Source organism: Balaenoptera borealis (assembly GCF_965194805.1).
Source record: "Balaenoptera borealis genome assembly, chromosome: 12".
NCBI classification, from domain to species: Eukaryota; Metazoa; Chordata; class Mammalia; order Artiodactyla; family Balaenopteridae; genus Balaenoptera; species Balaenoptera borealis.
In genome coordinates, this window is record NC_138869.1 from 12,563,692 (window position 1) to 12,584,114 (window position 20,423).

The 20,423-nt window shown below is 42.3% G+C and overlaps 1 long non-coding RNA gene across 3 annotated transcripts in view; it reads left to right on the forward strand.

Moving 5' to 3' along the window:
- Positions 1-20,423, forward strand: part of LOC309608146 — a 259,623-nt gene that overhangs the window by 32,252 nt on the left and 206,948 nt on the right. For 2 of the 3 annotated variants that reach the window (XR_014232695.1, XR_014232696.1), the window contains exon 1: positions 7,429-18,126. This is a non-coding gene — a long non-coding RNA (uncharacterized lncRNA). Of the gene's footprint in view, positions 1-7,428; positions 18,127-20,423 lie in introns of those variants that run through there. The other variant, XR_014232694.1, reaches the window with a different exon arrangement.

Below are 20,423 nucleotides of genomic sequence, written 5' to 3' on the forward strand. Positions count from 1 at the left end.
ACGTTTCTAGGTTCTGCGGCTCTATGTAGACAAATCTTTTGGTACCCTCCGAGGAGCTATGGAAAATGAGAAGAGTGCCAGAGATGAGATAAGCAAATATGTTGTGATTAAAAAAAAGAAAAGAGCTATTGACTAGCCGTCCTTGCTATCAGCTTAGTATGGAACAGATTTATTAATGGGGAGGATCTTAAGTATTAGCAAACTTGGGGGCGGCAAAGAGGTTTAAGCTGGGGTGCCAGTTCTGGCCTAGTGATAATGCTTGTCCATCGAGAAGAATTGTGACACTTACTTTTGGCTCAGTGGAAAATGATTGATTAGCAATGTCTGCCTCGGGTCTGGGAATGGAGCTTGGTGTCACACATGGCAGGGATTCACTATCCCTGAGGATTCCAATGGCCCCTCTTCTCATAGGAGGGAAGAGTCTTACTTAAAGTCACACAGCAGGTTAGTGGCGAGGACTAGCCAGATGGAATATCTAAGTGTCTTGACTCAATTCAAGTGCTTATTTCTGTCACATTGCCCACTTCCTCTACGTGACTGTTAGTTGAAGATCCCTCTTGTTGGGGGAGACAGAAGCAGTGGGAAGAGAACTTCGTCTAGGAGGTGGAGACAGTGACATAGTCACTGATGGAGTGATCGTGTATAGTCAGCTTGACCCATTTGGTGGGCCTGTGGGTCCACCCCACGGACACTGCTCTGACTGCCTGGACCCTGGGGGAGGCGGGGGTACCAGCTAGAGTAGGTTGGGGGTGCAGGCTATGCAGAGGCAAGCGGAAGGTAGATCAGTGGACATAGGATGAGATTAGCTCATAGGTAAGAAGTACATGAGTCAGCCAGGCACAGATTTTGGGGGGGTGGGAGGAAGGGGGCTATCTAGGGAAGTCTTGAGACTAGAGAGAAGACACTTCAAAAAAATTTCACAGGGACTTGAATTCTAACCACAGACTCTCCATACAAACTGAGCTGGTAGCAGATGAGATGAACAAATAAAAAATCTCACAGCCCATACGTAGCATCACAAAGAGTTACCCTGGTAGAAAGTCCGTATACATAAGATTAAATTACATATGCACTCGTTGGATTAGCAAGCAGTGATGTAGAACCATGTTCTGTTCTAAATTGTTGATCAATTTAATCCTTAAAAGAACCATATGAAGTAGGAACAATTATTGTCCCCATTTTACAGATGGAACCAACTCTCCCAAGGTCAGTAAGTGGTGGAGCCACAATTTGAACCCAACCAATTTGGCCCCAGAGTCCTTGTTCGCAGCCTCTACCACAACCCTGAAATAGGTGCTGTATTGATGTTGCCCAGCAGTGTCGTGGAGTTTCTAAGGAGTGCAGTGCCCTGTGCTTTTTTTCTCACTGATTTTTATTTTTTTGTGATGAGAAGTCTTAGGGCTTCCTCTCTTAACAGCTTTCATATATAACATACAGCAGTGGTAATTGTATTTATCAAGTTGTACCTGACCTCCATAGTACTGATTTCTCTTATAACTGGAAGTTTGTCCCTTTTTGACAGCCTTCATCCAATCCACCCTCCCCCCACCACCTCTGGAAAACTCAAATCTGATCTTTTTCTGAGTTTGTTTGTTTTGCTTGTGAAGTATAATCAACCTCCAACACTGTTCGTTCCTATTTCAAAAAGAGTGATTCGAAATTTCTATACATTTCAAACCAATCACTGTAATAAGTTTAGAGACGATGTCACCCTACAAAGATATTACTTAGTTATTGACTGTATTCTGCACACTGTACATTTCATACCTGTGACTCACTTACTTTACAACTGGAAGTCTCTACCTCTAGATCTTCCTCACCTATTTTTTTTCCTCCCTGACCCCCCTCCCCTCTGGCAACCACCTGTTTGTTCTCTGTGTCTGACTCGGTTTCTGTTTTGTTATATTTGTTGTGTTTTTTAGATTCCACATATAAGTGAAATCATACAGTATTTAGAAGACACCTTGTTTTCTTTCTGTCTCAACAGAGGCCATGTCTCTGGGAGGGGCTTTGCGGAGACTACAGTGGTTTAGAAACAGCACTGGGAGTCTTCCCTCCTTTTCCTTCCTTCTACCAGCTTTCATTAATATCTACTTTGTGTAAGGACACCGGATTACCGGGGGCACTTACACAGAATAGGTGGGGAATTGGGGTCGCTATTGTACGTCCATGAGATCACCAAGAATTTCAGGGATACCATGTTCAGTTGTTGTTTGTTTATTTTTTTGAGGGGCAGTTCCTTTTATCCCCCCCACCCCCAAATTATTTGATAAGTTAAATGGGCTAAACAACAAGGACCTACTGTATAGCACAGGGAACTATACTCAATATCTTATAGTAACCTATAATGGAAAAGAATCTGAAAAAGAATATATATATGTGTGTGTGTGTATATACATATATATATATAAATAAACTGAATCACTTTGCTGTACACTTGAAACTAACACAACATTGTAAATTAAGTTTACTTCAGTAAAAAAGCATACATTTAAAAAAATGTAGAACAAGCAAATAAAACTTCCTATACTTAAGATGATTAACAAACAGTGTGTGAATTTACAATCATAAAAGGGAAAGTTAAGTGGGGGCTGGTATTTGGGTTAAAACTAATCAGAAGCTTCCTTGGCATGTATGCCCCAGCCCTTTTTACTTTGTACAAGTTACTTACTCTCTCTGTGCCTCAGTTTCCTCATCTGTAAAAGTGGTACCCACCTCCTACATTGCTGTGAGCATGAAATGAGTGGTTATATGTAAAGCATTTAGATCGGTGCCTGTTACATACTAAGGGTGACTACAAGGTAGCTATTATTGCTCTGCAGGTTTGGGTTATCTGCTCTGTGACTTGTTTTTGGCCTTCTCATTTTCTGTTTTTAAAACAATTTGTGCCATGGCATGCCCCAAGGATAGCATGTACAGTTACAAGTCGAAACAGGCCCCTTGGGAAGAAAAAGACTTCACCTCTTCCTGAAGCTGAAGATTTAAAACCCTTGAGATACACCTTCTAAATCAGGAATCAAAATATTTAATTTCTTGGTAGTGCAGCCACAGATTGCAGTAAGTACTTAGTAAAATAGAATCAATAGAAGAACGTTGGAATTCTAAGGGTCTCAAAACTTGGTTTGAATGACTCTGTGTATATTTTGAAGCACCAATTGTGCTGTGAAAGGTTTCTCTACCCGGCAGATAATGAAGTGATAAGAGATCTTTCTGACTGCCAAGCACGGGTTATCATGAGGGTGCGGATTACCGGAGGGGAGCATGGCCATATCTGCTGCAGGCACTGCCTGGGTCAATGTTGTATTGTGTAGGAGGGTGGCACATTGCCAGTTGATTGTCAGGGTGTTGAGATGGCCTCCGCTGATGGAATATTGATCTCAGGCCTGTCGGTTTCAATGGCATTCAGGAGTGAGTTGCAATAAAACAAGTTCCTGTTTAGTTTTCTAGATAGTTGCCATCCTGTTTTCTCTTTGTATGTAACTTTCCCTTCCGTTCTCAGAAAATACACATTACCTTTCTTATAAGAGGGACCTTTATGGAACTAGGGGAAAATGTGTTAAGACAAATACACCAGGCCTCCAATATTCTATCTGTGAGCCCTGCTAGGAATAGAAAGACTCCAGGGCAGTGAGGATTTTCAAGCCAGGTTGTAACCAAGGCGGTGTGTTCACTAGATGGGCTCATAACTGCAGTGAGATATTTCAAATGTTAGGTAATCAAATCTGTTGCAGGAAGAAGAGTTTAAACTTCCAAATTAGGTGTAATACACCCTCCCAGTGTCTTTGAGACCCCTCAGGTGCGACCGAGCTGAGTGAATTAGAAGCAAGCTTTGCTTTGTTTTCTGGTGTACAATCAATTAAGCAATTTCCAGAAGCAACGGCACAGTGGCATTTTACTTAGTTTTTTGGTTTTTTTTTTAACATTTTTATTGGAGTATAATTGCTTTACAGTGGCATGTTAGTTTCTGCTTTATAACAAAGTGAATCAGTTATACATATACATATATCCCCATATCTCTTCCCTCTTGTGTCTGCCTCCCTCCCACCCTCCCTATCCCACCCTTCTAGCTGGTCACAAAGCACCAAGCTGATTTCCCTGTGCTATGCGGCTGCTTCCCACTAGCTATCTATTTTACATTTGGTAGTGTATATAAGTCCATATATACACTAGCACTCTCTCACTTTGTCCCAGCTTACCCTTCCCTCTCCCCATGTCCTCAAGTCCATTCTCTAGTAGGTCTGCGTCTTTATTCCTGTCCTGCCCCTAGGTTCTTCAGAAACATTTTTTTTAGATTCTATATATATGTGTTAGCATATGGTATTTGTTTTTCTCTTTCTGACTTACTTCACTCTGTATGACAGACTCTAGGTCCATCCACCTCACTACAAATAACTCAATTTGTTTCTTTTTATGGCTGAGTAATAATCCATTGTATATATGTGCCACATCTTCTTTATCCATTCATCTGTCGATGGACACTTAGGTTGCTTCCATGTCCTGGCTATTGTAAATAGAGCTGCAGTGAACATTGTGGTACATGACTCTTTTTGAATTATGGTTTTCTCAGGGTATATGCCCAGTAGTGGGGTTGCTGGGTTGTATGGTAGTTCTGTTTTTAGTTTTTTAAGGAACCTCCATACTATTCTCCATAATGACTATATCAATTTACATTCCCACCAACAGTGTATGGGGGTTCCCTTTTCTCCACACCCTCTCCAGCATTTATTGTTTGTAGATTTTTTTATGATGGCCATTCTGACTGGTGTGAGATGATACCGTATTGTAGTTTTAATTTGCATTGCTCGAATGATTAATGATGTTGAGCATTCTTTCGTGTTTGTTGGCAGTCTGTATATCTTCTTTGGAGAAATGTCTATTTAGGTCTTCTGCCCATTTTTGGATTGGGTTGTTTGTTTTTTGATGTTGAGCTGCATGAGCTGCTTGTAAATTTTGGAGATTAATCCTTTGTCAATTGCTTCATTTGCAAATCTTTTCTCCCCTGCTGAGGGTTGTCTTTTTGTCTTGTTTATGGTTTCCTTTGCTGTGCAAAAGCTTTTAAGTTTCATTAGGTCCCATTTGTTTATTTTTGTTTTTATTTCCATTTCTCCTGGAGGTGGGTCAAAAAGGACCTTGCTGTGATTTATGTCATAGAGTGTTCTGCCTATGTTTTCCTCTAAGAGTTATATAGTGTGTCTGGCCTTACATTTAGGTCTTTAATCCATTTTGAGTTTATTTTTGTGTATGGTGTTAAGGAGTGTTCTAATTTCATTCTTTTATATGTTGCTGTCCGGTTTTCTGAGCACCACTTATTGAAGAGGCTGTCTTTTCTCCATTGTATTCTCTTGCCTTCTTTATCAAAGATAAGGTGACCGTATGTGTGTGGGTTCATCTCTGGGCTTTCTATCCTGTTCCATTTATCTATATTTCTGTTTTTGTGCCAGTACCATACTGTCTTGATTACTGTAGCTTTGTAGTATAGTCTGAAGTCCAGGAGCCTGATTCCTCCAGCTCCGTTTTTCTTTCTCAAAATTGCTTTGGCTACTCGGGGTCTTTTGTGTTTCCATACAAATTGTGAAATTTTTTGTCCTAGTTCTGTGAAAAATGCCAGTGGTAGTTTGATAGGGATTGGATTGAATCTGTAGATTGCTTTGGGTAGTATAGTCATTTTCACAATGTTGATTCTTCCAATCCAAGAACATAGTATATCTCTCCATCTGTTTGTATCATCTTTAATTTCTTTCATCAGTGTCTTATAATTTTCTGCATACAGGTCTTTTGTCTCCTTAGGTAGGTTTATTCCTAGGTATTTTTTTCTTTTTGTTGCAGTGGTAAATGGGAGTGTTTTCTTAATTTCACTTTCAGATTTTTCATCATGAGTGTATAGGAATGCAAGAGATTTCTGTGCATTAATTTGGTATCCTGCTACTTTACCAAATTCATTGATTAGCTCTAGGAGTTTTCTGGTAGCATCTTTAGGATTCTCTATGTATAGTATCATGTCATCTGCAAACAGTGACACCTTTACTTCTTCTTTTCTGATTTGGATTCCTTTTATTTCTTTTTCTTCTCTGATTGCTGCGGCTAACACTTCCAAAACTATGTTGAATAATAGTGGTGAGAGTGGGCAACCTTGTCTTGTTCCTGATTAGTGGAAATGGTTTCAGTTTTTCACCATTGAGGATGATGTTGGCTGTGGGTTTGTCATATATGGCCTTTATTATGTTGAGGTAAGTTCCCTCTATGCCTACTTTCTGGAGGGTTTTTATCATACATGGGTGTTGAATTTTGTCGAAAGCTTTCTCTGCATGTGTTGAGATGATCATATGATTTTTATTCTTCAATTTGTTAATATGGTGTATCACATTGATTGATTTGCGTATATTGAAGAATAGTTGCATTCCTGGGATAAACCCCACTTCATCATGGTGTATGATCCTTTTAATGTGCTGTTGGATTCTGTTTGCTAATATTTTGTTGAGGATTTTTGCATGTATGTTCATCAGTGATATTGGTCTGTAATTTTCTTTCTTTGTGACATCTTTGTCTGGTTTTGGTATCAGGGTGATGGTGGCCTTGTAGAATGAGTTTGGGAGTGTTCCTCCCTCTGCTATACTTTGGAAGAGTTTGAGAAGGATAGGTGTTAGCTCTCCTCTAAATGTTTGATAGAATTCGCCTGTGAAGCCATCTGGTCCTGGGCTTTTATTTGTTGGAAGATTTTTAATCACAGTTTCAGTTTCAGTGCTTGTGATTGGTCTGTTCATATTTTCTGCTTCTTCCTGGTTCATTCTCGGAAGTTTGTGCATTTGTGAGAATTTGTCCATTTCTTCTTCAATCTCTCATGATCCTTTGTATTTCTGCAGTGTCAGTTGTTACTTCTCCTTTTTCATTCTAATTCTATTGATTTGAGTCTTCTCCCTTTTTTTCTTGATGAGTCTGGCTAATGGTTTATCAATTTTGTTTATCTTCTCAAGGAGCCAGCTTTTAGTTTTATTGATCTTTTCTATCCTTTCCTTCATTTCTTTTTCATTTATTTCTCATCTGATCTTTATGATTTCTTTCCTTCTGCTAACTTTGGGGGTGTTTTTGTTCTTCTTTCTCTAATTTAGGTGTAAAGTTACGTTGTTTATTTGAGATGTTTCTTGTTTCTTAAGGTAGGATTGTATTGCTATAAAGTTCCCTCTTAGAACTGCTTTTGCTGCATCCCATAGGTTTTGGGTCATTGTGTTTTCATTGTCATTTGTTTCTAGGTAGTTATTTATTTCCTCTTTGATTTCTTCAGTGATCTCTTGGTTATTAAGTAGTGTATTGTTTAGCCTCCATGTGTTTGTATTTTTTACAGATATTTTCCTGTAATTGATATCTAGTCTCATAGTGTTGTGGTCAGAAAAGATGCTTGATATGATTTCAGTTTTCTTCAATTTACTGAGGCTTGATTTGTGACCTGAGATGTGATCTATCCTGGAGAATGTTCCGTGTGCACGTGAGAAGAAAGTGTAATCTGCTGTTTTTGGATGGAATGTCCTATAAATATCAATTAAATCTATCTGGTCTATTGTGTCATTTAAAGCTTCTGTTTCCTTATTTACTTTCATTTTGGATGATCTGTCCATTGGTGTAAGTGAGGTGTTAAAGTCCCTCACTATCATTGTGTTACTGTCAATTTCCTCTTTTATAGCTGTTAGCAGTTGCCTTACGTATTGAGGTGCTCCTATGTTGGGTGCATATGTATTTATCATTGTTATATCTTCTTCTTGGATTGGTCCCTTGATCATTATGTAGTGTTCTTCCTTGTCTCCTGTAACATTGTTTATTTTAAAGTCTATTTTCTCTGATATAAGGATTGCTACTTCAACTTTCTTTTGATTTCCATTTGCATGGGATATCTTTTTCCATACCCTCACTTTCAGTCTGTATGTGTCCCTAGGTTTGAAGTGGGTCTCTTGCAGACTGCATATATATGGGTGTTGTTTTTGTATCCATTCAGCCAGTCTATGTCTTTTGGTTGGAGCATTTAATCCTTTTACATTTAAGGTAATTATCAATATATATGTTCCTATGACCATTTTTTTAATTGTTTTGGGTTTGTCTTTGTAGGTCTTTTCCTTCTCTTGTGTTTCCTGCCTAGAGAAGTTCCTTTAGCATTTGTTGTGAAGCTGGTTTGGTGGTGCTGAATTCTCTTAGCTTTTGCTTGTGTGTAAAGGTTTTAATTTCTCCGTCAAATCTGAATGAGATCCTTGGTGGGTAGAGTAATCTTGGTTGTAGGTTTTTCCATTTCATCACTTTAAATATGTCCTGCCACTCCCTTCTGGCTTGCAGAGTTTCTGCAGAAAGATCAGCTGTTAACCTTATGGGGATTCCCTTGAATGTTATTTGTTGTTTTTCCCTTGCTGCTTTAAATATTTTTTCTTTGTATTTAATTTTTGATAGTTTGATTAATATGCGTCTTGGCGTGTTTCTCTTTGGATTTATCCTGTATGGGGCTCTCTGTGCTTCCTGGACTTGATTAACTATTTCCTTTCCCATATTAGGGAAATTTTCAACTATAATCTCTTCAGATATTTTCTCAGTCCCTTTCTTTTTCTCTTCTTCTTCTGGGACTCCTGTAATTTGAATGTTGGTGCGTTTAATATTGTCCCAGAGGTCTCTGAGACTGTCCTCAATTCTTTTCATTCTTTTTTCTTTATTCTGCTCTGCGGTAGTTATTTCCGCTATTTTATCTTCTAGGTCACTTATCCGTTCTTCTGCCTCAATTATTCTGCTATTGATCCCTTCTAGAGAATTTTTAATTTCATTTATTGTGTTGTTCATGATTGTTTGTTTGCTCTTTAGTTCTTATAGGTCCTTGTTAAATGTTTCTTGTATTTTCTCCATTCTATTTCCAAGATTTTGGATCATCTTCACTATCATTATTCTGAATTCTTTTTCAGGTAGACTGCCTATTTCCTCTTCATTTGTTTGGTCTGGTGGGTTTTTACCTTGCTCCTTCATCTGCTGTGCATTTCTCTGTCTTCTCATTTTGCTTAACTTACTGTGTTTGGGGTCTCCTTTTCGCAGGCTGCACGTTCGTAGTTCCCATTGTTTTTGGTGTCTGCCCCTAGTGGCTAAGGTTGGTTCAGTGGGTTGTGTAGGCTTGCTGGTGGAGGGGTCTAGTGCCTGTGTTCTGGTGGATGAGGCTGGATCTTGTCTTCTGGTGGGCATGTCCACGTCTGGTGGTGTGTTTTGGGGTGGCTGTGACCTTATTATGATTTTAGGCAGCCTCTCTGCTAATGGGTGGGGTTGTGTTCCTGTCTTGCTAGTTGTTTGGCATGGGGTGTCCAGCACTGTAGCTTGCTGATCGTTGAGTGGGGCTGGTTCTTGGCGTTTGTTACATTTGTTTGTTCCAAACAAACAACAATAACCACACATTACATATGGGTAGCTAGTGGAAAAGTCTCCTCTCTCTGTACAGATCCTAAGATCTCCAGTTTTCTCTACAGAATTAATCATGGATGTCAGTGTCTTTGGATATTTTTTCAGATATTATATGCATACATAAGCATATTTGTATATACCCTCCTTTTTTTAAACACACAAGTATGCATACTATTTATATTCACTTTTCTGTGTCTTGCTGGTAGTGTTAAGACGTGCAGAAACTCCTGGTTGATTAACCCATTGAGTCTCCAGCATTTATCAGGACAGTCACTCCTCTGATTGGAGGGTCACCTCAATCTAAGGAGGTACAAGGGGACAAAAGGAAGCTGAAAATGAAGGTAACGGATGTCAAATAAAACATTCAGAGGCTTCCTGAGGTTTGGCCGACTTGACCTAAGTAAATATTTAGAAATTCTTTGGTAATCTTATCACATTCACATGACTGATGCTTTTCTATCTCTCAGTTCTCACTTTTGATGTCACGTCCTCCAAGAAGCCTGCTGTGATTACTCTTCCTAAAATAGCTTCTCCCACCGCTCCTAACCAGAGGATTAGGACAGCTTTCCGTGTAGCCTCATTCATAATTTCCTACCATTTTGAGTATGAGAAACAGGAATGATTTTTGCATCTTACAAATGTAAAATTATTTTATATTGGAATACTCTTCCGAACTGTCACCTTTCCTCAGCAGCAGAGATTTTAGTATTTGTGACCTTCTAAGTTCAGTGTCATGCCAACCAGACCCTGAGATCAGTAGAGATGTGGCTAGCTCTTACATGTTTTTATATCTCTAGTGCCTAGCCAGGGTCTCAGTAAATCTCTTTTGAATAAAGAATAATGTCAATCCCTGCTGAATCTACAAGGTTTGCATCAAGCCAGAGTGGCCTTACCACGGTTTTTGTTTTGTATCCAAAACAAGAAGATCTGTGAGTTCTTCTGTGGCTTTCACTAGGGTCAGGAGTGTCCTCCAGTGAGTTGTTGTGGGGTAAGAACCTTGCTGGGGCCTCCATCTGTCCCTCTCTGGACAGACCTCAGAGTCCCAGGCATGCTTGCATTTTTATTTTATTCATATGGGAGAGAGAATCACTCTCTGCATCTTCCTCCTTCTAGAAGCCGACTATACTGAAGAGAATTACGACTTTTGTATTTCCCTATCACAGTATTTTTCTAGTCATGACTTACCCCCTCCATCTAACATCTCTTTTAACTGATTTCAAATTCTTTGAAACCTAGAAGCAATTAAAAAATGATTTTTGGGCTTCCCTGGTGGCTCAGTGGTTGAGAATCTGCCTGCCAATGCAGGGGACACAGGTTCGAGCCCTGGTCTGGGAAGATCCCACACGCCGCGGAGCAACTAGGCCCGTGAGCCACAACTACTGAGCCTGCGCGTCTGGAGCCTGTGCTCTGCAACAAGAGCGGCCGCGACAGTGAGAGGCCCGCGCACCGCGATGAAGAGTGGCCCCCCGCTCGCTGCAACTAGAGAAAGCCCTCGCACAGAAACGAAGACCCAACACAGCCATAAATAAATAAATAAATAAATAAAATTAAAAACACCCTGAATTTATAAAAAAAAAAAAAGATTTTGCATCACATATTTAATATTACCAATTATTACCTTAGGGGACTCGAAATGCAGATTAAAAAGGGGTATGACTTCTGCCTGACCCAAGTTACATTTTGACTGTATTTAAAGAGAAGGCTTTTCAGAAAGTTTTAATTTTTCCTTACTTTTACTGAGCCCTTTAGTAGCTTTGTATACCTTTGAAGTTCTTTATTGACCTTTCACACTGTCCATGATTGAGATGATTAAGGACCACCTCCCCCACCACTGAGAAAAGAACTTGTATTTGGACTGTCTCCAAACCTGGCCATCATCTTTGGCATGTGGCCTCTGAGATGGAAAGAGACATATCACAAAATACTTTATCATCTTCCCAGAAGGTCCTGTCTTTAATTTTGGAGGGGTAAACAAATTGAGTGACATGAATTCTGAACTGCTCATCCTATGATATGATGTTAAATTATTCTAACCCTCAGTGTTGCAGAGAGACAGTGTATTATTTTAATGCATAAAGAGGGCAATAATTGGGAGTCTTAATCCTTGCAGGAAATGAAGCAATTAAGAAATCACACAATCAGAGACAAATTAGATGCCTAAATAGATGAACAGCAATGACATCCACAGCCCCTCTACTTAGTTAGGTACTTATTACTAAAAAGAAACTGGCCACATACACGTCAGCTACTACAGAAATGTGGGACTCACCCCTGCCAGGGACTGAAAGCATACGTATTATTTTGGTCTTAAACATTTTATCCAAGAATTCCTTTAGGCTTTTGGAAAAATGTACACAATGGCATTCTGTTCCTAGGCATGTTGGATGTTATAAAGGTTCAGAGACTTAGTTTTTAAAAATCTTTTCACTTATCACTAAGTCCTTGAGACATTTGGGCCTTGAAAGATGGGTAGGAGCTTGCCAGTTAGACAATGGGAGAAGGACATGTGATGGTTGACATACAAGGCAAGGTGTGCTCAATATTAGCTGGAGGTAAAGCTGGTGGAGTCTTGGGTGCCGCCTAAGCATGCCTACACATTGCAGGGAGGAGGCAGGGAGGAGGCATTATGGTCTGTAAGGAGGAGAGATAAGGTCTGGTGATGTAGATGTGTCCCTTGAGCAGCAAGGTGGAGAAAGGATAAGCCCACGAGAGACTTGAGGCAGGAGAATGCTGGGAGACTATGGCAGAAGAGAGATGAACAGATTGTGACAAGAGAACTCAGCACAGAGATTCAAACCATAAAACTTAGTGGCAGGTTGCCTATGGAGAGTGAGTGTGTCAAGAAAGACGTGACGGGGGCTTCACTCGTGGCGCAGTGGTTAAGAATCTGCCTGCCAATGCAGGGGACATGGGTTCGAGCCCTGGTCCAGGAAGATCCCACATGCCGCGGAGCAACTAAGCCGGCGAGCCACAGCTACTGAGCCTGCGAGCCACAACTACTGAGCCCGCACGCCTAGAGTCCATGCTCTGCAACAGAAGCCACTGCATTGAGAAGCCCGTGCACTGCAATGAAGAGTAGACCCCGTCCCTGCAACTAGAGAAAGCCCGCGCAGCAACGAAGACCCAACACAGCCAAAAAAATAAATAAAATAAAATAAATAAATTTTAAAAATTAAAAAAAAAAAGAGACGTGATGGAAGAAGAATAAAGAGGAGGAGGAAAGGAGGAAGAGGGGGAGGAGGAAGGAGATGGAGGGAGGGTAGAGAAGGATGACAGTTGATGTTATATCTCTATCTGAACACACATTAGACAACACTGCTAGATACTGGAAAGACACCTTATCGTTTTACTCGTTCATACATTGTTCTTTTTTTCATTCACATTTTTTGAAAGAGTTTGTTGAATGAGATCAAAACGTACGGTGACTCATGGCTCCCTCCTGTGGCATCTGTTCTTTGACTTCTCATCCTACCAATTGCCTCTGGCTTTTAAGTCCTCTGATTTATCGTTTCTTGAACAAAGGTTTATGGCGAGCTTACCCTGTGCCAGGTGCTGTTCTGGAGGCTGGGGGTGGAACAGTGAACAAAACAAATAAAATTCCCTGGCTTCATGGGGTGGCCTCTCTTTGGCCTTTTTTTTTTTTTTTAATTATTTATTTATTTTTGGCTGTGTTGGGTCTTTGTTGCTGCGCGTGGGCTTTTCTCTAGTTGCGGTGAGCAGGGGCTACTCTCCGTTGCAGTGCGCGGGCTTCTGATTGCGGTGGCTTCTCTTGTTGCGGAGTGTGGGCTCAGTAGTTGTGACGTGCGGGCTCTAGAACACAGGCTCAGTAGTTGTGGCGCATGGACTTAGTTGCTCCACAGCATGTGGGATCTTCCTGGACCAGGGCTCGAACTTGTGTCCCCTGCATTGGCAGGCAGATTCTTAACCACCGCGCCACCAGGGAAGTCCCTCTGACCTCTTTGAATCTTAGATTTTTAATGTATTTTGGCATCAGAGTCGCGTTTCAGCATCTCTGACTATTGCTCTATTTTCCTAAGAAGCAGTTAAGCCCTAAAAAGTGCTGAAGAATAAATTTACGTCTGAGTCACTCTGATTTTGGTTTTCTCCCAAAAAGCCTCATTTATGATCTTCAAGACTCAGAGCCTCCCTGTGGCCTTGGATGTTGATAATAAGCAGGAAGTGGCCCTGAGTCCCAAGGCAGAGCCCACAGCTAGCTTAGTGGCTGGTTATTTCTCTAGTGTGAGGTGGGAGTTCTGCTATAATTGGGATGAGGTGAGGTTTCTCTTATCTCTTCTTCTGCTCAAGTAGAAAAGAATTTTGTTTCAATTTAAAACGTGCTCAGTTTTCAAAAGACCTTTGAAGACAGGGGCTGAACTAGGACCTGGAGACCCGTTGTTGTAAATGTTGGAGGATCACTGGAGTTGGCGGAGGGAAGGCAGGAGAAGGGTGTGTGCAGGGGTAGAAGGCATGTCTCTTAATAAACAGCAGGATCAGGCCCATGGACACTTCGTAAATATGAGGGAAGCAGAGTGCAAGGACCTGAGGTGCCCACTGAAGTCCCTGGCACACCATGAATTTAGAGAACATTTTTCTATTTCCCTTAATGTTTCTCTGCAAATTCCATCTCATTTCTTGCTTTAATGAGGACATCCTTCACGCCTAAACAAAACCCCTGCTGTTAAAACCCAAGCCCATTACCCCCATCACTCTCCTCTGCCAGGACCCCCATAGGAGGGAGTGAAGAGGAGCTTCTAAGTGCTGTGGGCTCCAGGGACCGTCAGCCGCCTGCAGGGGGCCTCCTTGTTGCTCTGATTGACAGCTCCTGGTTGCCCACAGGATGGAGAATGTCACTCCCCCCTCCCTCTCCTATATCTCCAGACTCCCAGATTGTGCCAATATGATGGGTGCACTGACAAAGCAGCTGGATTTATTTTGGCTCATGGCTATTCTGTACACTTCTGCTGGGCAGTGTGCTGGCCACTGACTTAGGTGAATAAAGCGGCATCTAGTCTGTGGCTTAGTCAAAGACAGAAACCTGCATCGCCATACGGTAAGTATTACCCTAGAAGAGTGTATAAGTTGCATTGGCAAGATGGAAGGAAGAGCAGTTAATCCCACTGGAAGGTGCACAGCGAGGTCTAGCAAGGAGACGGCATTTGAATTAGGAAATTAAGGATGAGTGGGTTTGCCAGGGATACAGAGAAGGTGCTATTCCAGATCGAGAGAACATGGACAGATGCTCAGAGGTGCCTGACATCCAGGACTATCCATTAGTCCAGGAGCTAGTGTAGCATCTCCACATGGTTGGGGCCAGTAAGGGAGAGTTTGAAGTGTAGATTGGAGTGCCATGCTGTGGAGTGGCATTGGATTTGGTATTTAATGGGAAATCAGAGGTTTTTAAGCAGGTGAGATTCCAGTTTTAGAAACACCTCTCTGATAGGAATGTGGAGGACAACTGTAAAAGATAGAAAAGTAGAGACAGGGACCCCAGCTGTGAGATCACTGCAGCAATGCAGGGACCCCAGATGCGAGATCACTGCAGCGATGCGGGGACCCCAGCTGCGAGATCACTGCAGCGATGCGGGGACCCCAGCTGCGAGATCACTGCAGCGATGCGGGGACCCCAGCTGCGAGATCACTGCAGCGATGCGGGGACCCCAGCTGTGAGATCACTGCAGCGATGTGGGGACCCCAGCTGCGAGATCACTGCAGCGATGCAGGTGAGCAGTGATGTGGGCCTGGGCTAAGGTTGTATCTCCACTCTGAACCTGTCTCCTGAATTCTGACCTTTTATCCAGCTGCCTATTTGATGTCTTTGCTCAAATATCTAATAAACATCTCAAACTCTGCTTGTCCAAGACAGAACTACTGATCTTCCCTTCTCCAAGCCTGCTCCATTCCTAGCCTTCCCCATCTCCATCGATGGGTGCTCCATCCTTCCATTCGCTCAAGAAAAAACCTAGGAGTTGCCCTTGATTTTTCTGTTTCATACCCCCATTTAACCAATCATAAAATCCCATCACCTTTACCTTCCTTGCCATCTCTACTGCTACCATCCTGGTCTAAGCCCCCATCATATTTTGCTTGCATTATTGCAATAATGTCTCCCTCCTTAAGTCTTTGTTCTTTCAAATCCTTGCTCAGACTTCATCTCCTCAGGGAGGTCTACCCTGCCCCCCATATCTAACACTGAAATCTGGCTTTACTCAGTGCAGCCCATCCATTTACCCACTTACTGTCCATTTACTGTGTTTTTCATAGCACTCATCCCAATTATATAGAATGTTACTTAATTTTCTTTCGTTGTTTATTGTCTCTTTCTGTCGTCAAAGGTAGCACCACAGGGGTAGGGTTCTTGGTCTATTTGCTCACTGCTGTATCTCAAATCACCTAGGAAGAAGCCTGGCACAAAATAGGGACCCAAGACATATTAGGTGATTGAATGGAAGTTTGCTGGAAAGAATGGAAGATGTAGGTTAGCAGAAATTAGAAATTAGAGCTCTTAGCATTGTATTGCTCTTGAGGGTGGAGAGGGGAAAAGAGTAAAGAGTGTTTCTGAGTTCCTTAACTTGGGCTGATGCCTTTACCTGATAAGGGGAAGGCAGGAGAAGAAAAATATCTGGGGGAAATTAATGAGTTCTACTTGGGTCATGCTGAGTCTGAATGCTTGTGAAATAGCCCAGTTCAGATGCTCGGCATATGGGTTTTGCTCAACAGAGAGGTCAGGCTGGAATTAAAGTTTTTTATAGGCATCAGCTATGAAGTGGATGCGATTCCCTGGGGAGAGGGAACCAAATGAAAGGGGGAAAATATCAATAGGTGGAAAGATGCTAGGAGACATATACCTTTATTTTGGGATGCATCCAGGGTGAGCCAGCATGTACTAGTCGATATTCTTGGGTGGAAATTTGGTCTCCTTGGCATACTTGGGCACCTCTTAGGAAGCTGGAGAAAGAGGCAGATGTATGAAGAGGCAAAGAGTGAGCCGATCAGAGCACCTTTTGTCACACAGTCTTGGGTGAGTCTGTGTAATGCTTGGGTTGTTTCCTAGGCTCCTGTGTCCTCCAATCATCCTTGCCCCAACTTCGTGAATCCTGTCTACAGCATCTATCCCAAGTTGGGGTGATGTTCGCATCAAGATGGCAGACAGCAGAGCCCTAGCTTAGAGCATTAAGAGCTCCAGCAGTTGTTTTCTTCACTGAGTTGTCAGAAGGGCAGTCCTGCCTATATGTGCCTCTCACATTCCATGATCCATTAGAGACAATTTGCTACAAGGCTTCAGATTCCAATTTTGCAGAACAGTCAGAGATCACTTAACTGAATTTTGCCTGTGTACAAGAGCTGATGATGCTTGCTTCGCCAAATGACTCTTTAAGGAAATTCAAACGAAAAGCCATTTTCTTTTCTCTGCTCTTTTCATTTTCAGAAACTTCTCAGGGAAAGGCAACAAATGGATATGCAAGAATCTATATGAGCCTGAAAACCAATGCTGATTGGAAGGATGGGGAGTTTGGGCTTACACTGAATAGTCAGAAAGGCTGAAGGTCAAGGACCCTGATAAATGACGGCATTTGCATCTTACTGCCGTCCATCGGGGCAGCTATTGTTAAACTGGTCATGCCCACACAAATCTGTGAGGACCTTTAGAAAAGGAACTTCCATGTGAAAGTGCAAAGAAAATATGGGGTGTGTTTCCTTTCAGCTGAGAGAGGCTTTTCTCCAGTGGATAGCTTTTACCTTCAGGGCAGGTCCTCCAAACCTTTGTGGGCTAAATAAGCCATGTCTTTGGGTCTTCCTCTTCTCTAGTGTCTCCTTTGGGCACTAGGGCTGCCAGGGTGCCCTTTGTCTTCCCGACATAAGCACAGCTGCTGCAGATGGACAATGTCACGTTCTTGGGGTCTTTCTTGTGATGATAGTGATGATAGAGTCATGACAGTGCTGTTCTTCTTGCTGGTGGTAGTGGGTGTATCTGTTACTTAGTACTACAATAATGCTGCATAACAAAACACTCCAAACTCAGTGACTTAAAATAACAATCCTGTTGACTTAAAAAAATACACAACCTAGCAGTTGAGAATTTTGTTTTATTCAGTGGACGTACTTAAGGACGTAAGCCCAGGAGACAGCCTCTCAGATAGCTCTGAGAGACAGCTCAGAAGAGGTCAGGGAGGAGCCAGGATATATAGGAGTTAAACAAACAAACAAACAAACAAAACAGATAGTAGGAACATCAAAAGATTACTGTTAATAAAAGAAAACCAGGCATCTCAGGTTAATGAATGTAGCACTTTTCTAGTTGGGAAGACGCAAGAGTCTGGGCCTACTGATATCATTCCTTTGATATGCACCTTAACTCTCTCGGCCCAGTATCCTGTTGTTTTCCATCCTGAGTCCCTTAGGGTGCACCTGCGCGGGGGTGGGGCTGCAGTGGCTTATGGCCTGGTGGCTACAGCATCCTTTGTTTACTGATACGGTAGGTGGCATTCTTTGTCCACAGTCATTTATTCTTGCTTACCTGTCAGTGGGTTGCCTGATGGTTGACTCTTCTAGGCTGGGCTCCTGGGAGACTATGCTTCAAGGTACAGATCCATCTGGGCCTGGTTCCTTACCAGGCTTGTTCCATGTGTGTTCATTCCAGATCCCAGACTGAAAGAGCAGCAGCTACCTCGGGGAGAGTGGGAGTTCTTCTCATGATAATGACAGAAGTATAAGAAGGTAAGCTAGGTTTCACAATCTTTATTGCATCAAGTTTGCCTACCTCCTATTGGATGAAGCAAGTTACATGCCTAGACCCAAGTTCAAGGTATGGGGAAGCATTATCTGCCATCATGAGAAAAAGTGAATCATGTTGCCAAATCTGATATCAGTCAAGCAAGTACATACATTTCTTGTGTGGGAGGGGAATAGGGAATGAATATTTGCTGGACAGTATTCTCTTCTTCCACAATCAGCTATCATTTCCGGGGGCATGTGCAAGGTCTCAGCACATTCATTTATTTTCCTGTGCAATCAACTAACACTTTTTGAGTCCATGCTATGTGCCAGGCATTGTGCTAAGCACTGAGGTTGTATTAACAAAGACGTAGAGGAAATTTGAAGCACACAGATCCTGGGATCCTGCTGGGGCACCGAGCAGAGGCCTGATCTGAGTGGCTGGAGAGAGACAGATTTGCTCTTGAGCTTTGGGAAGGGAGTCAGTTTAAATCTTGGAGATCCTGCCTGCTAGGGGCAGTGAATACAGTTGATATTTCCCGTTTTCCAGAGACTAAGTTCTTTCTACCAGCCTCTGGCCTTCTAAGAGATAGCAGGTAAGATTTTCCTGGTCTAGAGCGAATATGTGTGTCTCGCACCCTGAGTTCAGAATGAGTCAGGGAGACTGGCTGAACTAGATAATGATTTCTAGAACCAGAGCCTTGTCAGATCCAGGCATCAGCTGCCAGGATTCTGAGGTCCCCAGAGAGGTGGCTGCCATCTCAGAGATTTCTAAGACTTGGTCGGATTCAATCCAGTGGCATGTGACCCAAACAGAAGCTTCTGGAACTCATGGAGACAGTAGACAGCATGGCTAGATGGTGGCAAGGTGAAGCCTTGTGTCGGTATTTTCTGCAGTTGTGGCTGGTTGATACCTGCACACCTGATTTTTCTCTGATCGTGACTGATGCTCAAAGGTGTCTTTGAATTGATTCATACATGTTGCTGGGGGCCATTCTGATTGCATTTCACAAAAAAGATAAATGTTTTGTCCACTTAACATCAGTGGGGCACCAAGTTCTAAGACCTATTTCAAGGAGAAAAACTCTCCTAGAGAATAAAAAGACTTGGAAGTGAAATAATGAATGAGCCGGAAAGGAAGCTTTCATTAAGTCTCTCAGAAAAGGGTTAAGTAAAGCTTGGTGAGTATCCCAGGATGGCACAAGTCATCATCAAAAATATAATACACAAATAAGATTGAAGCAGCTTTGGTGTTCACTGATTTGGTCAGTACTGGTCAGACAGTCAACTAATTTTCACTTTCACTGGAGTTGGCCTTAGAAAGTTCAGCGTTAGCCGCTAAGTTTTATGAACACTTGACGTTTCATATGTTTGAATCCACAGATGAAGCGAATGCAAGGGGCATTGTGTAATCACCTCATAATCTGTGATGTCATTTGTCAGCCACTGCAGCAAAATCAGAGCTTTTTCACCATGGCAGTGACTTTTAGAGCCATCCCTGTAAAGTTTTCTCCTTAAGGAATTTTCTGAAGCGCAAATTCAGTGGCCATTTCTGAAACTGACCATCCAAGGTTTCTGTAGAGCCGGGGTCAGCAAGCTACAAGCTGAGAGCAAAATCTGTGCTGCTGACCTGTTTCTGTAAATAGAGTTTTGCTGGAACACAGCTCTGCTCATTCACTCACATACTGTCCGTGGCTATTTCTCTGCTCCAACAGCAGAGTCGAGTAGTTGCAGCAAAGACTTGACAGCCCACAGAGCCTGAAACATTTACTATTTGGCCATTTACAGAGAAAGTTTTCTGACTCCTACTGTAGAGAGTAGACTGGGTAAATTGGCATGCACATAAACTGGGGGTACGGGGCAGAAACTCTTCTGGTTGTGATAGGATCCTTCCTGGAGTCTGGGTCTGGAGACCCCAGGTGTGGATGGGGCTTCAGTTATGGCTAGATTCATGGGCTCAAGGATGTCATCAGGACTCTCATTCTCAACCTCTTGCCTCTGCTTTCTTCTGTATTGGCTTTATTCTTAGGGAGGCTTTCTTTAAGTGGTATGAAAGATAGCCAACAGCAGATCTGGGCTTACATGGTCCAGCATCTATTGTAACCCACATCCCAATTCCATAGGACTCTGATTGAGCTGGGTGCCCAACCTGGACCAGTTTCTGTGCTCAGGAGGATAGAAGGATCTGTACTGAGTGAGCATTTGTGTTGTAGATCCATCTTCTACTTATGGAATGGGAAAAGAAGGACCATGCATTTGCAGCCCTACCAGCTGGGGGAAGAGGGGTTTCCGATAGGAAT